A 17,064-nucleotide genomic window follows, 5' to 3' on the forward strand; every position below is an offset into this window, starting at 1 on the left:
TTGTATTTCCATTCAACAATCAGAGAAAGGTCTTCATTTTGAGGAGTGCTCTCTATGCTTTCTAATAATATCTTTGTATTCATTGACTAAATGAAGGAACTTAAGAATTTAATGATTTCAAAGCAAGATCTGGTCCCCTGAATGGGGTAAAAATGAAATGGACTTAAGTTCCATTCACAATGGAAGGCTCTCTGGGGAAGACATGAAAGTGCTTTCCTTTTTTTCCTGATGATTTGTAGGCATTTTTTCCCATTAGATGCATATATCTACTAGCTGGACGCTTTTATTTGCTTGTCTGGGTGAACTACAGATTGAATTTCCCATCACTTTTGCTTTTAATTAGTTGATGGTTGGAGAAGCTGAGAAGCTGTACATTCAGATCATGAAATGTTCTTTTCTGGTATTCCTTTCAATGATTGCCGCTCCATCTTCCACTCATTCATGACATTTAAAAAATGACAGTGAAGTGTGGGACTCTGCATGAGAGCATTCAAGATTTCTAAGTGGAGAACATTTCATCTAGGTTCAGATTTTAAACCTCTTTATCTCTGGCCATAAAAAGTGTTATTGATTCAAGCTGTTGGGTTGATTGACTCGAGAGTATCCCTACCAGGAAGTGTCTCGCTCCCATCAAGTGTGTGCCTACTCCTTCCTTCTTCCTCCAAGCTTCAGTGCAGTATTTGAAAGAAGGCTTTGTGGCTCCTGAGGTTAGAGGAAACACCAGCAACAAGAAAGAATGTTGAGTCATTCACATTATTGTCTCTAGTTCATTTCCCTGAGCCCTATGTTTCTTTCTATCTGCAAAATGGAGAAAAAAAATCTTAATTTCTAAGGAGACTATCAAAAATCTCATTTAAAAAATGTTCAACAATGCCTTGATCAGTAAAGTTTAATTTTCCTATTCTTTTCACAAATGATCTTTCTCAGGAGTGAAGCCACATCATTTCACGATTCATGGCCAGAATAAAATGCACAAAAATACCTAAAAGGCAGGCAGGGAGCAGAGACCATGTCTCCTGAAGGGAGGCAGTGTTGGGATGCCTATCGGCTGGGTCTCAATCCCCTGTCACTGTTGACAATGTAATTTCTAGAGCCTGCATACTCAGTTTGCCTAACAGAAGAATGGTCATGTGGAGAACAAGTCTCGGTTTTCTTTACTGTAACATGGACATGTGATTTCTGTATTTCCGGCTTCATGAAATTAAATTATGAAGAACTAATCAGATAATACAGAAGGTATAGTACAGAGGGAGTGTGCCCTGACCTGCGAAATCACCAGCTCTTCTGTAAGCCAGAGGCAAGGACTTGGAGCCTGCATTTACTTCTAAGTTCAGAACTGAAACTAGCAGACCTCAACAAGCAACCATGATAGGTGAACAGCTTCCTCTTCTTGACTTTTGGCCCCTAATTTTAATTCAAACTTCTTGATTCTTCAAGTTCCTGTTTTTCTACTGTTTCTAATGTTTATTTAATCAGAAAAACAATTCAGTCTAAAGCTGAGCCCCAGTGGACCCTTAAGGCCATAACCTATGAAAGACAGCCACCCGTAATTCATGTTGTGATGGGTGACAGAGACCATGGCTTGCTATGACAGCAAAGACCCTTAGAAAAATTAATTTTTGCTACACTATCAATGTAGCAAGTTCAATTCTGCCTCAGGGCCTTTGTACATATTGTGATCTCCCTCTAAAACTCTCCTCCTTGATCATTGCATAGCTGAGATTTCTGATGATCAGAATCCTTTCATCGCCATGTCATCCAATAGAGCAGCCTCTGATCACTCTCTAGCCCCTTGGTTCTCTAAATGCAACCTTCCCATCCTTGGGATCAGAAAGTCCCTTTTTGCACCTTAAACAAGTTCAAGGGATGGATGAGTTCCACAAACACTGCCTAACTCACCACTTGTAGCCATCCTGAGCAGTCAGATAGGAATGTGCTGTCTGTGATTGTATCAGTTAGGTTTAATTGCTTAACAAGCCACCCAAACATTAGCAGTGCAAAACAGAAATCATGAATTGCATTTAATAGATCTGTGGGCTAGCCAGGCAATCCCTTAACTTGGGTTTGGGTAGTCTATGATCATGTCCCTTACATGTCTGCTGGTTGGCACACTGGTGTGTCTGGGGCCCCTCAGCCGGCAAGGATTAGCCTTGCTCTTATTATAGCCTTTGTCTTCCAGCAGAGTAGCCAAAGATTCTCCACATGGTGGTACCCAAGTCCAGAGACCAGCAAGAGAGTAAGCCCCCAAGGCACAAGCACTTTTCCAGTCTCTGCTTATGTCACATTGCTAAACTTCTATTGGCCAAAGCAAGTCACATGTTCAATCCAGATTTAAGGGCAGGAAAGCATAGGCTGTTTCTCTTGAAGGGAGGATCTGCAGTGTCATGCTGCTGGGATATACTTAGAGGCACACACCAAACTTCTGGCTGGAGAAGTTTAAATGAAAACAATCACAGGTTCCATTCACTCTCCTCTTGGAATTGAGCAAAATCTTCAAGGGGCCCCTTGTGATCTCTGGTGCCTTGATCTGTGTAAGGGACTCATCACACACCAGGAATTTTTTTTAAAGATTTATTTTATTTATTTGCAAGGCAGAATTACAGAGCAAGAGGGAGAGAGGGAGAGAGAGGGAGAGAGGGAGAGAGAGGGGGAGAGAGAGAGAGAGAGAGAGAGAGGTCTTCTATTTGTTGATTCACTCCCCAGATGGCTGCAAAGCCAGAAGCCAGAATCTTCTCCCTGGTCTCCCAGGTGGGAGCCCAAGCACTTGGGTTTCTTTTGCTGCTTTCCCAGGCACATTAGCAGGGAGCTGGATATAAAGGGGAGCGACCAGAACTAGTGCTCACATGGGATGCCGGCACTGCAGGCAGTGGCTTAACCCACTACACCACAACTCCTGCACCCACATACCAGGAATTTTAGCCAAAGTGTTCCCACAGTGCTTCAGAGATGGGGCCCAGAGCCAAACACAAAGGCTGTTGTGTACTTGAGTTGTAAATTGGTCTTGACCAAACTATGACCCATAGTGACAGGCGTGGGCTCACTCCCATTTTATGCACATGCACAGGGAAAATTAGGCCGAGATCAGATAATAGAGGGTGTTTGTACCTGGAGCAACCATGGCAGGGTGCACTCACCTTATCACAGAGAAGGGAAAGATCCACGCTTCAGGGATCTCAGTAGTGCTGACAGGCAACGTACCTTGAGTAGGTAGCTTTTATTTCACCCATCCAACATTCCTTGAGGGCAAGGTGCCAGGCTCTGGAAAGATCATGGCTGACGAAGTAAATTGAGCTCATCCTTTCTGAAATTTTGAAACAAGTGAGATAGAAAGACATTTAAAAGTATATCCCCCCCCCCAAAAAGAAATAAGTATATTCCAATAGAGAGATAGACTTTGAATGCTCTCATCACAGAGAAATGACCAATATTTGAGGTGGCACCTATGTTAATGACCCTGATCTTATCACCGCATAATGCATACATGTATCAAAACACATTGTGCCCCACACATGTTCTTATGGTCTGCTAGTGTGTGTCAATTAAAAATAAAACAAAGAAACAAAATAGTTCCACCCAAGGCATGATGACTTTGAAAACTGATCTTAAGGGAAAAGCAACATAGTTAGAGAAGGGATTTTAAGGGTGGTTTGGTTATACCATTTGGAGAGATTGAAGAAAAGGCCAAGGCAGGTGATGAGGAGTGGGCTTTGGAATGTAAGACATGAAATGACAAAAGAGATTTAACTGTGGAAAAGTAATAAGCACTAGAAATGTATAACTGATTTTCCAAAGGAAAGCTGTTCAATGTGTCTTAGTGTAAAGAATTTTGGGAGTGCAATGGAGGATGGCCCAGGTCCTTGGGCCCTGCACCTGCATGGGAGACCAGGAGGGGGCACCTGGCTCCTGGCTTCGGATCGGTGCAGCACGCGGGCCGCCACGCGCTGGCCATAGCGGCCACTTGGGGGGTGAACCAACGGAAAAAGGAGGACCTTTCTCTCTGTCTCTCTCTCTCTCACTGTCTAACTCTGCCTGTCCAAAAAAAAATTTTTGCAATATGGTCTTTTACATACAACAAACACATCCTTACTAATATACCAGGGAACACTTTGATATTTTTGCTCATTTGTTAATAAACCTATTGTGTGTTTGGGGAAAAAGTATAGCCAGGTAAATAGATAGCTAGATGAATGCATGGATACAGAAATGGAGTTCGAGAAAAAGAAAGAGAGACTGTCCAAGCCAGGCTGGTGGGTGAAGGACTTGACTGAGATTGGATAGCCATGGAGACTTTCTAACAAAGTGGCATTTCCACCAAGAACTGAGGGCTGAGCAGAAAAGACCACAGGATACACAGCAGAAAGCAAAACCAGGGAAATCAGAAAGGACAAATGAAAGACACAGAAAGAATTAAGTGGCAAAAGGGCACCCGAGAATGTACCCTAAAAAGGAGAGATCTGGGGCAGGTGTTGTGGTGCAGTAGGGTAAGCCATCCCCTGGGACCTTCGCTTCCCTGAGATCACGTCTCACCTTCACTTCAGATCCAACTTCCTGCTAATGTGCCTTGGAGGCAGCAGATGATGGCCCAAGTACCTGAGCCCCTGCCACCCCCATGGGAGCCCTGGAGGGAGCTGCTGGTTCCTGGCTTCAGCCAGGCCCAGCTCAGGCTGTTGAAGGCATCAGCATATGGGAGCTCCCTGTTTATCCATCAGTCTGTCTCTCTGTCACTCTGCCTTTCAAGCAAATAAACAAGCAAATCATTTTTAAAGGGGAGAACTAACACTCCTTGTGAAAAATATAAAACTCTTTATCCTGAAGTCTCACCAGTGTTTCCCAGGATTTTTTTTTCCATTTTATTATATTGCTGGATTTGAGCAAAAATTAGTTTAGAAGAACATCTGCTTTAAATTATCATCCTGTTTGAAAGACTGTGTTCTATAAGCAGAACAAAAAACACAAGGATAAAATAAACTTCACAAGTTAAAGACCACACTTAACCCTCACTTAGAAAAAGGAAAAAAAATTTCATGGTGACTGGGCCTGCTGTATGCTGATTTTACAGTATATTAAATTAAAAATTACAGTGTATTAAAATTAAAAATAACTAGCCGGCGCTGCGGCTCAATAGGCTAACGCCGGCACACCGGGTTCTAGTCCCGGTCAGGGCGCTGGATTCTGTCCCGGTTGCCTCTCTTCCAGGCCAGCTCTCTGCTGTGGCCAGGGAGTGCAGTGGAGGATGGCCCAGGTGCTTGGGCCCTGCACCCCATGGGAGACCAGGAGAAGCACCTGGCTCCTGGCTTCGGATGGGCGCGGTGCGCTGGCCGCAGCACACTGGCCGCGGCGGCCATTGGAGGGTGAACCAGTGGCAAAAGAAGACCTTTCTCTCTGTCTCTCTCTCTCACTGTCCACTCTGCCTGTCAGAAAAAAAAAATTAAAAATAGCTAAACTATCTGAGGGAACCAACAATGGCCAGGATTCACTGTGAGGGTTCATGGAAGTGTGTTCCTTATCGCTCTTCAGACACGCAGAAACCTGTGTCTCCTCATTTCCTAGGCTGAGCTCCTTCTTTAGGGCTGCTGTAGTCTCACCTTTGAAAAGGACCATGACTCAGTACGCAAAGTGCACACTGCCTCAATTGTTGTCATTGGTATTGGTACCCAACGCAAGCTTGCAGGCCCATGTCTCACAGTCTTAGCACTACAGAAATTCTGCACTGGGCAGGTCCTTGCAGGAGGCTGTGTGTTGCCCAGTAGAAGGCTGGCAGTAGGCCTGGCCTCTACCCACTTGGTGCCAGAAGAACACACATGCAACCCTCCCCCCACATCCCTCAGGTTATGACTACCAAAAATGTTGCCAGACTTTGCCAAATGTCCCTGAGGGGACAAGGTAAGCACTTCTGTTCTACCTGACCTTGTCAGAAAATCTGAGTGTTGCTGTTACAGCTTAATGATTTTCTTAGATTAAGACATGGTTGGGGCTGATGTTGTGGCATGGCTGGTTTAGTTGCTGTCTATGACACAAGCATCCCATATTAGAGCGCCACTTCTAATAGGGAGGAACCTGGGCTGTTCCACTTCCAGTCCAACTCCCTGGTCTTGCATCTGAGAAGCAGCAGAAGGCCCAAGTGCTTGGGTCCCCGCCACCCATGTGGGAGACCCAGTGGAGTTTTAGGCTCCTGGCTTTGGCTTAGACCAGCCCAGCCGTTGTGTCCATTTGGCCGGTGAACCAGCAGACAAAGATCCCTCTTTCTCCCTCTTTCTGTCTCTGTCTCTTCCTCTCTAGCTCTCTGCCTTTCAAATAAACAAATAAATCTTTCTTTTTAAAAAGATCTTGCTGATGGGCATGCTTTAGTATCTTAAAGAAAATAAGAGAAAAATGTGGATTGATTAGCAATATGCTATTTTATCCATTACTACCTTAAATCAACCAAATTAAATAAGAATTTTAATGTTTTCCTCGGAATAGAGGGCAAATAAACATTCTGAAGCCTAACACTCTAAGTAATACACTTGTCACAAAATGCCCAATAAGCAAATAAAAATGCGCCAAAAAGAAGATGATTTTTACAAACATTGCTGCAGAGGAAAAAAAAATCCATTAACTAATTATGAATCACCTGCAATTCTCTGGTTTGGCAATTAGTTCCCCGAAATGTAGCCAAGGGAACTAATTGCATTAGAAATACACAGGGGCCAACAGTGTAGTGTGCTGGGTAAATCCTTCCAATACAGTGCCGGCATCCCCTCTGGGTGCTGGTTCAAGTCCCAGCTGCTCCACCTATGATCCAGCTCTCTGCTACTGTGCCTGGGGAAGTGGCAGAAGATGGCCTAAGTGCTTGGGACTCTGTACCCTTGATGGAGATCCAGAAGAAGCTCCTGGCTCCTGGCTTTGGATCAGCCCAGCTCCAGCCATTGTGACCATTTGGGGAGTGAACCAGCAGATGGAAGATCTTTCTCTCTGTCTCTCCATCTCTCTTTTTAAAAAAAGAAATATTGTGTCATAAAACAATTCATCTTTTTAAAATACATCAGCAGCAAACTAATCTAATCATGTTGAATGGACCCTAAAAAGGTTAATTTTTCCCAGGCCGTTGATGAGACAAAGTAATGTGCATTAACTGCTACTGCCAACATCATAAAATCACAAGAGCCAAAAGGACCTGGTTTACCCAATGGAGATTAGCTGTCCAGCGATGATAAATTAGCAGGGAGTTGTTAATATGCCTGCCTGACCCATGACTAGTTAGCAAAATGTTTACTTCCGAAATAAAAGCTCAGTCAGGGGAAAATTCACAGGTCATTAGGAAAGATGAATGGAAGGGCTGTCTGACCACAGCCCATCCTTGACTGAAAACATTCACTGACCATGGGACAGAAGTGGAAATCGGAGTGCCCATCACATAAAAATGACATTTTCTTAAGTGGGGCCTTACTAACATGCTGCCACCCAGGGGAAGAAGATGTGGAACAACGTGGGGAAGTAAAATGAGATTTGCTCCAGTTTTCTCTGAATTCCTTTGTATTTAAAACACTTCCCCATCCACCATCAACTGTTATACCCCAGAGCCATAAGAAATGAGAAATTAGCACTTACAAGAACTTAAAAAAATTGGTGGAATTTGCAAAACATTTTGAAATCCACACATATAAGGGGTCTTCAAAGAATTTATGAAAATGTGGGGCCAGTGCTGTGGCGCAGCTGGTTAACACCCTGGCTGGCCTGAAGCACCGGCATTCCATATGGGTGCCAGTTAAGACCCAGCTGCTCTCTGCTGTGGCCTAGGAAAGCAATAGATGGCCCAACTCCTTGGGTCCCTGCACCCACATGGGAGACCTGGAAGAGGCTCCTGGCTCCTGGCTTCAGATCGGCGCAGCTCTGTCTGTTGCGGCCACTTGGGGAGTGAACTATCAGATGGAAGACCTCTCTCTCTCTCTGCCTCTCTTCTTTCTGTGTAATTCTGACTTTCAAATAAATAAATAAATGTTTTAAAAAAAGAATTTATGAAAATGCGTATTTATGAAGAAACTATTCCTGGATTTGAAATCCATACAAGGATACAGGGCAATTGGCTTAGCATTAAGTTTGCAACCTTATTTAATGAACAACAAATATATCCAAACAGAACATACAGCAGTATTATTTTATACATTTATAGCAATCTTTTGTAAATTGCCTTTTAGTGAAACACAATATGTCTGCGATCTGAATAGGTGGTCGAGTCTCACCATAATACACAACTGCTCTAGAGACCAAAGTTTTAACAGTTTCATTCTTCTGGAACATAAACATAAGAAATGAGAAAGCAATTTCTAAATAGCCAAACCCCACAAGCAGTCTCTGTAGTCCTCCACCCGTCTGCTGACTCAGGCATTCATACTCCTTGTCAAGTTAGTCTCTCTGGTTCTACACACCTTAGCAATGTTGAAACAGCAACCTACACACAGCTTGGGAGATGAAAACCTGTGACAGGGTAAACCCTAGGAGGGCAGAGGAGTATTGTTGAGAATTAGAATTAATTTGTTATCCTCCGGGCAGCATGGACTAGAATGCTTAAAGCTATCACCTACATGTGTTGGCTGGTATGCCACGGGGTGCTATCAGGCAGCTCTCTGAGGGTCAGAGTTCCAGGGTGAATGAAGCCTCTAAATGGACAGGAACTTTCCCTCCTGGCTTCAGGCATTTTCTTTATGCTGCCTGTCAAGAGAACTGAGCCTATGTTTTCACACTCACGTGGAATGGTAATACACTATATTCTGGTTCGTTCAGTAAGTGAGAAAGAATAAGGACCGAGGACAGGACTTCCTAGCTTACTTAAGAAACATATACCCAAGATGGCAGTCATCCATTAATCAATTCATTAATCAATCAATTCATCTATTAATTAAATGTACTTCTCGATAGTGCTTTATGCTTGCATAATTTCTCCCACTCGACAATCCAGCAATCAGAACAATAAAGGATACAAAGTCAGCCTTCCATATCCAGGCTGGCTCAGAAATTTTATCACCATCTTTTTAAAGAGATCTAGACTTTTACCAACACATTTTTGCAATGTTGTTCAGATTAATTTTAAGTCAAAAGACTACACTTTTTTTTAATCACTTATGAAATTAAGAACTACTTGATGACTTCAGTGAGATAGAAAAGTTCAATCATATTTAAAGTCCCCTTCTAGGAGAGAGAATTTTAAAAATGATTCATTTCGGAAAACCTTAGTCAAAAAATGGATAAAAATGAGAAAGTGTCCAATGGGAGATCAGTTTTGCTTTTGTGGAAAATCATTTCCAGGGATCCCTCTTGTCAGATATAGGGAGCAATTCTGTGGAGTGGTTCTCCAAAAGGGGTCCCCACTCATCATGGCATCACCTGAGAATCCACAGAAAGGTAGGGTCTGAGCTCCACCCAAGAACTACTACCAGAATCAATCTGTGTCCTAAGAAGCTGTCCAGCTGACTCTGCTGTACCCTGGAGTTTGAGCATCACTGATACAGAAGTTAAAGTAGAATTTCCAGTGTGATATTCAGCCTTCAAGCACTCCAGACTTGCTAATGGTGATGAATAATTTTAACAGATAGCCTTATCTGAACGTTTAATTAGGTACTTAAGTCTTGTGCTAAAAACCCAAGGCACTCTGTATTTAATTGTCATTAAGGTCCAGTAAGGCACTGTGGTTATCCCCATCTTCTAGAGGAGATAATGAAGTTGAGGAAGATTAAGCAACTTGCCCAAGGTCGGCCATTAAGTCTCAGATATGGGCTAACTGCCCAGGTCTAGTTCACACACACACACACACACACACACTTTCACAATCTAGTTTCTTCACAAACATGTCATGCTGCCTTCCAGAATCAAGAAAATAGTAATCTTTCAACTTAAACTCTCTCTGTACCCACGTGGGAGACCTGGAAGAAGCTCCTGGCTTCGGTCTGGTCCAGCCCTTGTCTTTGTGGCCATTTGGGGAGTGAACCAACAGATGGAGGATCTCTCTCTCTCTCTCTCTCTCTCTCTCAACTCTGCCTTTCTCGCTAGCAGTGCAGAGTCTCAGGCCCCCTCCCAGACCTGATGGATCAGGATCTTCATCCTTAGATGATCCTCCAGTGGCTCCGTGCACACTGAAATTGGAGAAGTAGTGGCTTATCTAGATCTAGCCCCTCATTTTAGCTGGGGAAAGCCAGATCCAAGGAAATTAAATGACCCAATCAAGGTTACAAATCTAGCTAAATTGGGACGGATCTCCAGTTGAACGTGCTTTTTTCTACATCTGTTCAGGCTTGAACTTTATGCTATATAAGCAATGCTGCTGCTGCTGCTGCTAGCTACAATTGCTGATTTTTCCTGTGTTCTGGAAAACAGAGTGATAATCACTGTACACTGACTATCTCGTTTACTGCTTCACCACATTATGTGAATTCTGTACTATTACTGTATCCACTTTTTTTCTTTCTGATAGAGAATCCGAATCCCAGAGAGGTCGAAGGACTTGGCTGCAAATCATGTAACTTTTAAGTGGAAACCAGGGATCAGAAATCATGGAGCCTATCTGAAATCAGTAACTACTGGCCTGCATGGGTAGCTTTAAACTTTTCTATGACTCTGAAGGCTCCTGTCTGTCAGTCTGTCTGTCCCAATATTCACCTGCCCATCCATCTCTCTCTCTTCCACTCTATTTTCATTTATTTATCTGGTTATCAGGAGAGTAAAGAGTGTATAAGCTGCAGTCATTGTGTTTGAAATCTCTGTTTTTTATTTATTTTTTTCATTTTATTTGAAAGGCAGAGAAACAAAGAGAGAGACAGACAGACAGACAGAGACAGAGAGAGAGAGAATCTTGAGATCTTCTATCATCTGTTTTACTCCCCACATGCCTGCCACAGCTAAGGCTAGGCCCAGGACTCCATCCAAGTCTCCCACATGGGTGGCAGGGACCCAAGTACTTGAGTCACCATTTGCTGACTCCCAAGATGTGCATTAGCAGGAAGTCAAATTAGAAGTGAAGGAACCAAAACTCAAACTAGACAGTCTGCTGCCCCTCTCTATTTTAATAATAGCAGTTCTTTCCTATGGCTGCTTGCAAGGGAAAGCAACAGGTCCTGTAACATCCAGCCCAGCCTCTCACCCTTATGGTTTAGTTGTTCATTCAGGTCTTCCTTCTTAACCCCTCTCCTGGTTTAACCATCACTTAGGACTTGGAGGTTGTGGAGTCCACCGTTTTGTAAGGACTGGAGGGCTGTTGGTCACCCTTCCAAGAAGCACTCAGAAGGCATAGGGAAAAAAAGTGTTTAGAAGCAGTTATGATAGAGCCATGCTTTAGGTAAATTAATTACTTGTGTGTGCTTTCTTGAAATGAAGCTTACAAGAGGTTATTTCCAGTAAAAACTTTGGCATTCCATTCAACTTCATAGATGAAATGCAACCCAACAGCAAATTGGAAAGAGTCTATGTTATATTCTGATATAATTACAAAACTTCTGGTTCTCTGTAGCACCTTTAAAAAAGTGTTTGAATGTTTCAGGTAAAATGATTTTCCTTAATAGCCCCTTACCATTATGCATACATATTTGATAAGCAAAAACAGTATAGGAAAAACCCTGATCTATGGAAATGCTTAAATTTAGAATATAGCTTTTAAAGTTAAATTTGGATTAATTTTTTAAGCATTAAGAAAATAGTAGTGCATTGGCACAAAAGTCAACTTCTAAGAGACTGACTGGTAAATATAAACAGCTGAACTGCATATACTTTTGCTGGGGTCATTACGGATCTAGACAGTAAACAGATACTTTGGGAATTGTTGCTATGTGAATCACAAATAATCTTACTGCATGATTCTGCAACATGTCCAAAGGAAAATACTCCATATCTGAAAGAAATCTCTCTCTCTCTCTCTCTCTCTCTCTCTCACACACACACACACACACACATCATGTCTGATTCTATTAGACTCCAGCATCCTCAAGGTATAATCCTTGCCTTATTTGAGTTTTAATTTCTCTTATTATGGTAACATGTTTTCTTGCCTTAATAAATGTTTGCTCATCTGAATACTGTACCTTAACTACATATAGCTGGCATTTTTGTTGTGAACTTTATTTAATGGGAAATGGAAAAGATTTGTGGGTTTTGTGAGACTGTAATTTTCAATCTCCTGATTTTGTGATTTTGAAGGGCTGGCCATAATGCTATATGGTTCTCTGATTTTATTTTTTTGGTACAAAAAAAGCAAAATGAATGAATTGTGATTGAGCCTTGGAACCCAGTTGCTTGCATATGTAATAGGGATTCTAAATTACTGCATAAACACAGCTGCAGTTTTTCAGTCTGAAGGCCTTGAGAAGCACGCCGACTGGTGAGTGGGGGTATTTGGAACTCTAAATTTAAGTGCATTATTATGAGCTGCGATAGACAATCATCCCGCCTTATTTAAATCTCTGGGCAACTATAAAACTAGAGTTAGTCAAGTTTCTTATCTATGCCCAAAACTGAACAAGCAAGTTTAGCTCCTATCTTAGAAGTTGAGAAATTGTGCTTTATGCTATGTCATTGGCTGCTGCACTTAGGAAGTTAGCAGAAGGTTAATGGTTTAAGGACAATATACATTTAAATTATCTCATTGTAAAAGTTATTTCAGAAGTCATACAAATTGATATTGCAGTGCAAATAGCCCCATGCAGGAAAGCAGATCAGAAGATTTACTTCTCTGTATTTTTCTGTAAACACACACACACAAGCTAAAAGTTCTATGCCTGAATTTTAGCTTGCAAAGCAATGAGAAAACATATTTAAAAATATTTTTTCACACTATTTGCCTAATCACTCTTATTTAAGGAGAAACAATAGCTTGAATAGGCCTTGTTTACTAAATTCATTTTTCAGGAAATGTGTTTCATGATTAAAACAGTGCTCTTGTAAAATTTATATATTAAATGCCTTCATTTAGATATACTTAATAATATTTAAGAGCCTTTTTAACTTAAATTAACTAATCATTGATGGAAAACAGAATCCTATTTCATGCCTGCGGGGTTCTGAACTATTCAATTTTAGTAAGTCAAATCAGGAAGGTTTTACATACTAAATGAAAAGACAAATATCGCCTTTTCCTGATACTAATTCACTAGTACTAATTTGGGATCAGAGTGAAAGGTATCATTTGGCCATTTTTTTTCTAAGGTAAGCTAGATGTAGAAGGGTCTATTGACAAAGGTCAAAACCGGGTGACCTGCATTATAAATTACCCACTTTGTGATGTGACCCAGGACATTACAAAACCAAGTCCAATTCTGTTGTGGGTAAACTTCCTCCATCTCCACTTCAGGAAATTCAACCTAAACATTACCGTTAACCCAAATAGTGTTGAACAATAAACACTATCACAACAAACAGGCAAATAAAACCAGAATAGGTAACCTACCCCTTCACCCCTAACTATCTCAAATCATAGAGATTTGGGGTGCTGATCATAAAGCTGAATATTTCCTGCTCATTCTACTCACCATTAAAAATGTTTGCCATTGGGAATTCTTTTAAAAAATTTTATCTCTTTGAAACAGTCAGGAAAGATCTTCCACCTGCTGGTTCAGTCCTCTAAGCTCCTCAAGAGCCTGGGTTAGAACAGGTGGAAGCCATGAGCTCCATCAAGGTCTCCCATGTCAGTGACAGGGACCCATGTACTTGAGCCATCACCTGCTGTCTCCCAGACACACATTAGCCGGAAGCTGGAATAGGAAACAGAGCCAGGACTGCAACTCAGGTTTGTTTTATTTATTTATTTATTTATTTATTTATTTGAAAGACAGAGTTGCAGAGAGAGAGAGGGAGAGTCAGAGAGAGAGAGAGAGATCTTCCTTACAATGCTTCACTCTTCAAATGGCTGAGGCTGGGCTGGACTAAAGCTAGGAGCCAGGAGCTTCTTCTGGGTCTCCCATGTGGGTGCAGGGGCCCAAGTACCTGGACCATCTTCTGATACTTTTCCAGGCCATTAGCAGAGAGTTGGATTGGAAGTAGAGCAGCGGGGACTAGAACCGGCACCCATAAGGGTGCCAGCATCACAGGCAGCAGCTTAACAAGCTACACCGCAATGCCAGCCCCAAGCCAAGTCTTTGATGTGAGATGCAGGTGTCCCAAGTGGCGTCTTAACCACTGTATCAAATGCCTGCCCCTTAACTATTTTTTTAGATTTATTTTATTTGAAAGGCAAAGTTACAGAGAGAGGGAGAGAGAGAAATTTCCATCCACTGGCTCACTCCCCAAAATCTCTTAACTATTATTAACTGACGAAGTGTTTTTAATGTTTTTTTTTTTTAAGATTTATTTTTTATTTACTTGAGAGGCAGAATTATAGACAGAGAAAGGAAGAGAGGAAGAGAGAAAAAAGAGAGAGGTCTTCCATCTGCTGATTCACTCCCCAATGGCCCCAATGGCCAGAGCTGGGCAGATCCAAAGCCAGGAGCCAGGAGCTTCTTCAGGTCTCCCACACAGGTGCAGGGGACTAAGGACTTGGGTCTACTTTTATTGCTTTCCCAGGCTATTAACAGGGAGCTGGATAGGACGTAGAATGGCAGGAACTTAAACTGGTGCCCATATGGGATGCTGGCACTGCAGGCGGATGCTTAACCTACTATGCCACAGCGCCAGCCCCTTTTTATGTTTTCTTAACAGAAGTAGCATTTCTATCATTTTTCAAGACACATGACTAATTCAAACAGCCATAAAAGACTTACATTTCCCCACCACATTAATATTTGATTTTCCGCAAAACAAATGCATTAACTACATAAAGAGCCAGCAAAAGGATTACTTTCTAGTGATTCCAGTTAATCCAACATTAACAAAGCCAGTACACACAGTACTCTATGTCTTCATCAAAATGTATATTCATGGGTAACACATCAAATATCATCAAACATTTGAGAAAGAACACTTAGGAAGTCCACATTTTAGAATCATACTACTAGAGAGTGGGAAGGAAGTTTGCTCCTGGAGATCACCTGGCAGGAACCCTCTTGCTGACCAAGAAAATTGAAAATGCCAAGTGGAAAGCAGTGACCTCAAACTGTTGTAAACCTTCAAATATGCAACACCTGTGTCTAATTCCGGGTTTCTGGAAACTGGATTATCTCAGGATCATCACCCCTTCTTCTGCAGTGAATGCCTAGCCGTCCATCTGTGCAGAATGAAGGCTGGGAGGCCACGCTGCCTAGCGCTCCCTGCATCTTCTCTGGGTCAGAGGAATACGTTCTGGACAACAGACACGAACACTAGTGCTGTGTGGTTGCATCCGAGTAGTCCTCTTGGGCGCTGTCACTTACTTTCCACATTTTACTTCTTCCTGCTGGTTGGATCATTTGAACAAGGAGCAGAGAGAGAGAGAGAGAGAGAGCCATCTTGGGAGACCTTGGCAAGGGGGTTCACCCTGGAGAAGCAGCAAGGGGGAAGGATTCCAAATTTCTCAGGGGGAGTCCTGGATCCTTGATGTCTACACCTTTCAAAGAGAGAAGATAAAAAAAGAAAGAAAGAAAAGAAAAAAGGCTATTTCATTGAAGCAATGGCTCTTATTTTTTTTTCTATCAGTCCCAGTCAGATCCAAGCTAATTCCACTCTGCTGTGACATCTGAGTCCAGCACAGTGACTGACACATGGGGATTGTTCAATAAATGTCTGCAGCAACCCGAGGCACCCTGGCCCCTTCACCTTTCCCTATATTCAACCCAGCTCTGAGTCCTGTCAGTTTTATCCCTTGACATCTCTCAGATCTGTGTACTTGTCCTCACATCCCTCTGCCCATGGGAGCTGCAGCTCTTGCCCTGCCCTGCCAAGCCTCTGCATGATCTTGCCACATCATACCCTTTTCATTTGAAACTTGCTCTTTGCTCCTTATGGAAGAAATGGCCAACCCTTCAACATAGCTTCTAGGCCTCACTGCACGCCATTTCAACCTTGCTATCTGACTCTCCACCCTTGGCGAATTCACTTTGATGAACCCTTCAGGCTGCCCCTCAACACCTCCCCGGAAAGAGTTCCCTCTCTTCAGAAAATCTCCCATTGTCTCCATACAGCACCACCTAGGTCTTGATTCCCGTGCTCAGCACAGTGTGTCTTTCCCGCTACATTCTGAGCCCTAAGAAGGCAATCACTGGGAGTGCTTCGCATTATGTCCCTAGTATCTAGCAGGCTGCCTGGCACACAGCAGTTGTCTAATAAATGCCTCCTGAATGAGTAAGTGGTATTGCAAAAGCCATGTTGAGGATTGGAAATCACTGGGATGGCAATGACTGAGTTTTAAAAGAAAAAGAGGAACGGAAAGAGACAATATGCTTCAATGCCACAACATATATTTTATGTCTTCCTTACAGAATAGCCATTTACTCACTGGATTAATCAAACACTAAGCTACTCTTACTGTAGGACTGGAGGAGCTAATAGTTCGAAATCCACTGCTTCCCCATTGCTGTTCTGAGCCTGGGATTCATTAGATCAGCAGTCCTCCTAGTGATTCAAAGAACTCCTGGGGGTCACCAAGACCATTTCTGGGGTTCATGGGACCCTCTATTTTCCAATCTGGGTGAGGCCAGGTCTTCTTCAAATCCTTTTTTTTTTTTTTTTTTTTTGACAGGCAGAGTGGACAGTGAGAGAGAGAGACAGAGAGAAAGGTCTTCCTTTACCGTTGGTTCACCCTCCAATGGCCACTGTGGCCAGCGCACTGCAGCCGGCGCACTGCGCTGATCCGAAGGCAGGAGCCAGGTGCTTCTCCTGGTCTCCCATGTGGGTGCAGGACCCAAGCACTTGGGCCATCCTCCACTGCACTCCCGGGCCACAGCAGAGAGCTGGCCTGGAAGAGGGGCAACCGGGACAGAATCTGGCGCCCCGACCAGGACTAGAACCAGGGTGCCGGTGCCACAGGTGGAGGATTAGCCTATTGAGCCGTGGCGCCGGCCCTTCACATCCTCAAACCGAACAATGTCCAGTAGCAGACTGAGTGCAGAAACAGCTATGGGCCCCAGCTGGTTCCAGCTGTCTTACCATTAAACTATACAGGAAAAAAATTTGCAAAAAAACTAAAACAATGTC

Source organism: Oryctolagus cuniculus, chromosome 4 (genome assembly GCF_964237555.1).
Source record: "Oryctolagus cuniculus chromosome 4, mOryCun1.1, whole genome shotgun sequence".
NCBI classification, from domain to species: Eukaryota; Metazoa; Chordata; class Mammalia; order Lagomorpha; family Leporidae; genus Oryctolagus; species Oryctolagus cuniculus.